The sequence below is a fragment of the Aethina tumida genome, chromosome 8 (genome assembly GCF_024364675.1).
Source record: "Aethina tumida isolate Nest 87 chromosome 8, icAetTumi1.1, whole genome shotgun sequence".
NCBI classification, from domain to species: domain Eukaryota; kingdom Metazoa; phylum Arthropoda; class Insecta; order Coleoptera; family Nitidulidae; genus Aethina; species Aethina tumida.
In genome coordinates this window covers 6,237,373-6,245,214 of record NC_065442.1, presented here as the reverse complement: position 1 = coordinate 6,245,214, position 7,842 = coordinate 6,237,373, and the positions used below count along the sequence as shown (strand labels likewise).

Here is a 7,842-nt window from a genome sequence, read left to right as displayed (position 1 = left end):
CAAACTTCAAGCCGGAAGTCCCTCAGAGCTTTTTTCAGCTGATGGCTATGCCTATTCAAGGCAAGCCTATCCCGGTCCAAGTGACTTGAAGTATACCTTCTTCGGAGCCGCCTATTCTCCGTGATCAGCGCTCTGATGCCACGAGGAACGTCATAGTAGTTACTGCGCGCCCTCGGTGACACCGTAGTGGAACTCTCGTAAGCAGACAAGATACTAGCCTGAAAGTCTTCCACAGCTACCTCCAACTCTGCACACGAGTTGATCTGAGGCACTGCCCTTAGGCTAGCATTCAGCGTCGCCTGGTAATCCAACCAAGCCGTTCTCTTCTTGAACAGCGTCATGTTCGTGTCACGATCCGCTGTTAGGGTGAAGGCCACTGGATTGTGATCGGACGTACCAAGATTGATCGCCCGGAGATCTACATCAGTCGTGACATTTTTTACAACTGCAATATCTAAGACGTCTGGCAGCCCCCTCCCATAGGGGATGTAGGAAGGCTCAAACGGGCCCACTACTACTGCCCCAAAATCGTCTGCCCATTCCTCCAATCTTCTGCCATTGGCATTTGCCATGCGGCTATTCCACATTGGGCTTTTGCAGTTAAGGTCTCCCAGCGCAATCGTCGGAACATCAGATCCAACCAGTGACTGTATATCATCCCTCTCCAGCTGTTGCTGGGGGGACTTGTACAGAGAGGTAATTTTAACTGGACCAGTTGCAGTGCTCAGCTCAATGGAGATGTTATCCATCGTGACACCCGAATCCGTCCCCAGGAAACAGTGATCAACTCCTGGCTTGACCAAGATAGCAACCCCACCCGAACGGGTGTCCCGGTCGAATCTATAGGCGCTGTAGCCTAGGAGCGCCAACCTGCAACCCGAGGGGGTTTTAGTTTCCTGAAGACACAGGACGTCCGGTGAATGCTCAAAAATGAGATCCTCCAGATCCGCCCTCCTCGTCCTAAAACCGTTTACATTCCAGGATATCACGGCTATACTGCCTAAGGTCGTACTAGACATGTTTGTCATAGTTTTCTAATGCCGCCAGGATCACCTTCTGGATCTCTGGCATGATGGTGCTGACGATTGTGGTTACCAGCCCTGTGCACTGGCTCGCAACCTTCTCCGTGGACCTCGCGCTGATGGGCGCTTTCTGGCCAGACTTCGCGACCGGGACCTTACGCTTATAAGAGTAATTGGGACATCCGCGATAACTCGCAGGATGCCCAACCTGCTTACAATTAGCACATCTGGCATTCCTCTCGCCTTCCGCGCTAGCTAACGTGCACTCGCCGGCCGAGTGACTACCTGCACACTTCACGCATTTCTGCGGAAATGTGCATCTCAGCTGGGTGTGGCCAAACTGTTGGCATCGGTAGCACTGGCTCGGCATAGCAGACTTCTTCTTGGGCTCCACCCTAACCACCAGATCCAACATCCTGGTGACCTTAAAAACATCTTGGTTCTTGGTTTTCACCAAGAACAGTGGCATGGGCTCCTTAGTGCGGAAGCTGGTCATGCGGGACACTTCGCTATCCGTGACGCCTAGGCTGCTAAGCTCATCACGAATATCCTCAATCTCAGCCGTGATGGGTAGCCCTCGCACCACGGCATAGATTTTTTTCTCCTCAGGCAGCCGGTAAGAGTAATACGCACGATTGTGCGATTCCAAGAAGGCCGTCAGTCTCCTAAAGTCCGAGGAGTCTTTCACGTAGATCTTAACAGACTTGCCAAGGATCTTCGCCTTGACGATGTCTGTCTTCGTCTCTTTGATTTCCTTACGGAGCGCCGCCCAATCGTCAGGGTTTTCAACGACAATCGGCGGGATCTTTGCACTAAATTTAGGAGCCGCAGCCACCTTGGCATAAGAGGCTGACTCCTGAGACAACATCTCCGGACGCTCAGCTGTCTGAGGGGATATTACCTGAGAGGGCTCAGGTGACCTGGACACACGGGAGCGTCCCAAGTCCAGTTCTTCTTGAGTAGCCGCCTCTTGCGAGACGCGACCCTTCTTCCTCTTGGGAGAAGAAACCCTGTTTTGAGCAGCCTGAAGCTGACTAACCAGCACCTTCAGCTCCTCGATCTGTCTATTCTGAACCTCAATACGCTGACCCTGAAGACTTAATTGCCTTCTCAGGTCCTCGTTCTCATCGAGCAGGGCAGAAACCCGATTCTCCAGCCTCTTCTCAGATTTAGAGCGGCTTTTGGACACCGCCGCCCTAGCGCGCTCATCTCGACCATCGGGGCTTTCTTGGTGAGACTTCATGTCCCAGCACAAGACACAAACTTACCCAAGTCACAAGAACCCGAAGATACCCCAACCTGGGGCACCGGGAATGACACCCTCCTACCGCAAGCGGAAGAAGGAGCACTCACCACGAACACAACTGTCAAACCCGAAGAACGATGAACTGGTTTGTATCACTGTTTCCAAAAAACTCACTCGCGTTGTGGCAACCTACAGTTTTAACAACTGCCAACGAACTTGTTGACACGATCACTATAGCAGCGCACCGAAAAACACGCCCGCACAGCTCGACGGTTCGAACGCAAGAGAGCACCGATGATATTTAGTAATTTGATTATAGAAATTCCTAAAATTGACAGTAAAATGGCATACAGGGGGGGCCAAGCGAATAGGGACGGAGGGGCGACAGCCGATCATGGACGTTCGGAATCGCCGGAAAGGCACGACCTTTTTGTCTCGGGATGAGTTAGGGATTTATAATATTTGATTTTATAAATTGGTAGTAAAAATTCCCCAAAATTGTCGGGATGACCAGGGAATATCTAGTGTCTTTAGTTAGACAAAATAATTTACTAGATTTCAGAATAGTGAGTCATGGACGCTATAACTTGATAGATTTTAGGTTATAGAAGACGGTCAGATGATGTTTTTGCTTTAAGAAAATATATTTGTGGTAAGAAACTTTTAATATAACCAACTTACGTAATTTAATTGTTTGTGTTTGTTATTTTATAAACCGTAAAGTCAATATGTTCGTTTATTTTCATTAATTGAATTTGAAGTACAGATTCATTGGTATTAATTCATTTCATGCTTCCTACTAGTTATTGCAAAATACAGAAAGTTACTTTTACAGCAGTTATATTAGTTATATTTATTATATTACAGTTTTAGTTTGGATGAGTGTCGAAGTGATATGATGATTATATTATATTATTATAAAATTTATATTATATTATATTTATATGTCGCAGCGCGGTCAGGATTATCGGCCATTTCGAATATTAAATAACACGCAAATAGTCCTTACAATGTAATTGAACTAACAGGCACAGGATTACAACTAATAGTCAAACAATTAGGTAGGAGTCGTATGAAACGCGGTGATCCCGACGGTTATGCCAAGCCAAGCCAAGACTTCTACGCAGCTTCCCTGACGGAGCTTAACTGTCCGCCCTCGCAGGTCTCCTCTACCGTCACCCTCGGTTCGAGTACCATCCCCTGCAAGTAGTACTATAAGTATGCAACCCATAGTACTACTTGCGTTTCACATGAACCCTCCGACACGGCCATTCTGACAAGTCACACGTCCTCATGTGATTTTCCTGCAAATTAAGTTCAAACAGTAATAGTTCATTCGGCTTTTCCTGACTAATATCAGATAATCTTTAGTTTTATCAACCTTTCAAATCAAATGCATAAAAGTTTGCCCCAATGCGTGTTACATCTACAATATTTTCGAATATGACTAGAGTTTATCTATGGACATGAAAACCTCAAGATCTGCATCACTTAACCAGCAATACAGACTCGTCATCACTTAACCAGCGATGACTCTCAACAGAAATTATCACTTAACCAGCGATAAAATCTTTTCGCCACTTAACCAGCGACGGCTCACACTAGAAATTACCACTTAACCAGCGATAAAATCTCTTCGCCACTTTACCAGCGACGGCTCTCACTAGAAATTATCACTTAACCAGCGATAAAATCTGTTCGCCACTTTACCAGCGACGGCTCTCAACTTAATCAGTGTCCACACAGTTTCCAGTCCAATGATAAAATAATAATAAAAATATAAAAAAATGAATAAATTTAAGATTTAAACTATTATTTACGTTGATTCTTCTTCTTCAGAAAAAGTGATTAAATCATCGTCATTGGGTACAAAGTTTTCTGGCATTTTCTTTATGCGGTCATACCAAATAAATATCTGTTACAAGACATTCATAAAATAATTATTACATGTTTTACAATTAACTCTCCCAAAATAAGACAACCGATTCCATTCAACACAGGTACTGTTTAGATCTATTTCAAAATATCCAAACTTGAACATTGATAATAATTCAAATGCCTTTGTTTATATTCCCAATTAAACACATGAATCATCGTCTAAACAATGATCATCTACACACAACGTCTCTACATTGCCTCTGCCCCCTGCGCCATGATCAAAACCAACTGATTTTGCACTTGCAGTTACAGATCGACACATGTAAGACAATCCACAGTCTCACTACTGGGACTCAAACTGACGTCTCTTTCAACGCCTTCAAGTTCAACTGGAATATAACTCTGGCATTTTCCGCGATTTTTCATGCGCTTACTTATAAGTTCGATTGTTACTTAATGACTTCAAAAATATAGATTACTATCCAATACCTCTGTCACGAAGAAAAAGCCTCTAAACATAGGATCAAATTTTGTTTGGTGTCTGACTTTAGAGCGATCAAACCTGACTTTATGATATTTTTGTAAATTTTGCATACTTCATAAACTTGATATACAAGATATTGAATAGACTTTTTTTAAAAAAAGAACATTTCTCCATATTAAAAGAATATCTAGCTTTTGTCAGTTTCTATGTCTAAATTTTGAAAATTAATTTTGTAGGAATCGTTTAAAACGCACATGTTAACTACATTGATTTTCTTTAGGCTAAGTTCCTCAAATGTCATATGAACAGCTAATCCTTTACTCAAAATTTCTCGGTCAATCATTGTGTCATGTTGCAAACAATAATCCGGTAAAAAGTGAAACAATACTTCAAGAGAGATATTATAAATTTCAACAACAGCCTAAATTTGTTAGGTACTGTTTATACTCATCTGTCCCATGCCAGTCATAACAACAACATTAGAAAATCGTTTACCATTAAGCTTAAGTGATATAGATTTTTTAATGAGCGAACATTCCCCGGAATCAAAACAAAATGAAAACTTCTCACCCTTATGTTTTAAAGTGGCTGCAGGTGTGTTTACCAAACACATATTGACGCGACGCTCGGTACTTGATCCCTTCGACTACGGATTGGCGTCTAAGTGGTTGGGTACAGTACAACGTGATGCAAAGTGTTCCTGTCGTCCACACTTGAAACAGGCAATCAATGGCTTCGTCGAATTTGGTCCATTGAATGATGGGTGTCCCCTCGAGGTACTGGGTCTCGACATCTGGTTCTCATTATTTCTTGAGCTCCGACACTTGTCCGATTTATGACCCAATTTCCCACAATTGTAACATATTGTTGAAGCCATTGGTAATTTAGGCTTTTTATTGGGGTTGTGGTCGAGGTCGTTCGTCGTTGATTTCCTTTTCATATAAGAAAAAACGGTCAGTTCTTTTAGCAGTTTAGCTCTTGTATCGATGTCGGAGGTAATCGCAAGTCGACGAGTCCTGGGTTCGAATGATGCGATATGTGCAAGAACTGCACTCGCTAGAATTTCTTCTCTTGTCAGATTCGAACACCTAGTCATTAGCGACGTCATTTGGCGAGCTGCATACGATGCAAGACATTCATCATCCTTTGGCTTACTGTTTTGGAAATTTAGAAAAACAGTCGCTGTTGTTTCGGGACAATGATATCTTCACGCAAAAATGTCTTTAAATTCCGACCACGTCATCTCCGGGTATGTCACTTTTGATAGCCAAGAGGATGCTTGACCCCTTAAAGCTTTACTAAGCAAAATTATCAAGGGAGCACCACTCATTGATTTGTCCGAAATGCACATATCTGCCGTCGAGATCCAAGCGTTCTCTGTATCCGGATCAAACTCTGGCAATTCTACACTGACCTGATTCGACGGTGGCCGCAGAGCTTGTAGAAGAGCCAAAAAGTTCCTATTTTGTTGTTCCAATAGCGACTCCCACTTCACTTCACTTCCACCAGATCCAGATCCTGATCCAGATCCTGATTCAGATCCTGATTCAGATCTTGATTCAGATCCCACTTCTGATGTCGCAGCGCGGTCAGGATTATCGGCCATTTCGAATATTAAATAACACGCAAATAGTCCTTACAATGTAATTGAACTAACAGGCACAGGATTACAACTAATAGTCAAACAATTAGGTAGGAGTCGTATGAAACGCGGTGATCCCGACGGTTATGCCAAGCCAAGCCAAGACTTCTACGCAGCTTCCCTGACGGAGCTTAACTGTCCGCCCTCGCAGGTCTCCTCTACCGTCACCCTCGGTTCGAGTACCATCCCCTGCTTAGCACTTCCGCTAATTCCACCCAAGTACTATAAGTATGCAACCCATAGTACTACTTGCGTTTCACATGAACCCTCCGACATATATAATATATATATATATATATATATATATATATATTTAATTTGTTTGTTTTTATCATGAATATATAATAAAATTATACTAAATATATAATTGTTTTATTTTTATATATATCTGAAAAACCTAACCATACTCATTTAATATAAATTTTAAATAGAAAGTGACAGATGGACAAAAAGATATCTGTAGTCTGTAAGAAATGGCAACACCGCCTTCAAAATGGCAACATCGCTGCATCCCGAGATCGAGCCCAGTAATGTTTCTTGTTTATAACATTGGGTTGGTACTTTTTAGGTTTTCTATGGCCCTTTCTGTGTAACGTCCTCCTAATTGTTTGTGTGGACACACCAAACTGATCAGCTAAAGTCGAGGTGTGCTCAAACCCATTTAGATCGAAGGTCTGTATGACCTCTTGGATTTGAGATTCTTCCAACACTCTTTTTCGGCCAGTTCTTGGAAGTGCACTTGTCCGGTTTTCTTCATTAAAATTTCGTACCCACCGACAAACAGTCAATTTCTAAGGAACCGTGAAAATTTTGTTGCCATTTTGAATGCGGTGTAAGTTAGGTTTTTCCAAAGGTATATAAAAACAAAACAATTAAATATTTCAGATAAACTTTATTATATATCAACGATAAAAACAAAAAACATTAAAATATACATACTATATAACCAGATTTAAATCAGAACAAATGTTTTCTAATGTTAATTTAAGCTTTTAAATTTGAAATTTTAGAAATAGTATCTCGATGCATCTTATACAACAAAGAATTTTTCTCAGCAATATTTTTACTAATTGTAGTTTTATCACAGACGGAAGATACAGATTTACCATATGAATGATTTGAAAGAATAGTAGAATTTTGCTTACTAATAAAATCTTTGAAAATATCAATTTTTGTATTTTTATCATTTGAGAGGTACTAGAATTGTTATGAAAAAAAGGAACTATTTTTTTTAAGATTATTTAAATTATTAAATTCTGAAGGGCAAAAACTAGAACTAGGAATTTTGGATACTTGAACATTATTAATCCTAATAGATGTAGAAAGAACTGATATTTCTTGAACAAGTGGAGCAGGAAAGACTTATTCTTTAAATTGAAATTTTTAACATTAATAAGATATTTGTTAGAACATGGAATAACTACAATATTTACTATTATAACAATAAATTAGAGATTGCCGAGAAATATATAAAGGAACTGTTTTAGGTTTAAGGTGACGAGTGTCCAGAGTTGTTTCCTATTTTTAGTAAGAGGTTGGTACTTCTTGGGTGTTCTGTGTGAGATACTCG

General features: G+C 41.2%; 1 long non-coding RNA gene across 1 annotated transcript; it reads left to right on the top strand.

Annotated features, from left to right (window-relative positions):
• Positions 1-3,200: 3,200 nt before the first annotated feature.
• Positions 3,201-6,545, top strand: LOC126266369 (uncharacterized). Its single transcript, XR_007548774.1, has 2 exons — positions 3,201-3,329; positions 6,327-6,545. It is a non-coding gene; the product is annotated as an uncharacterized LOC126266369 (long non-coding RNA).
• Positions 6,546-7,842: the final 1,297 nt, after the last annotated feature.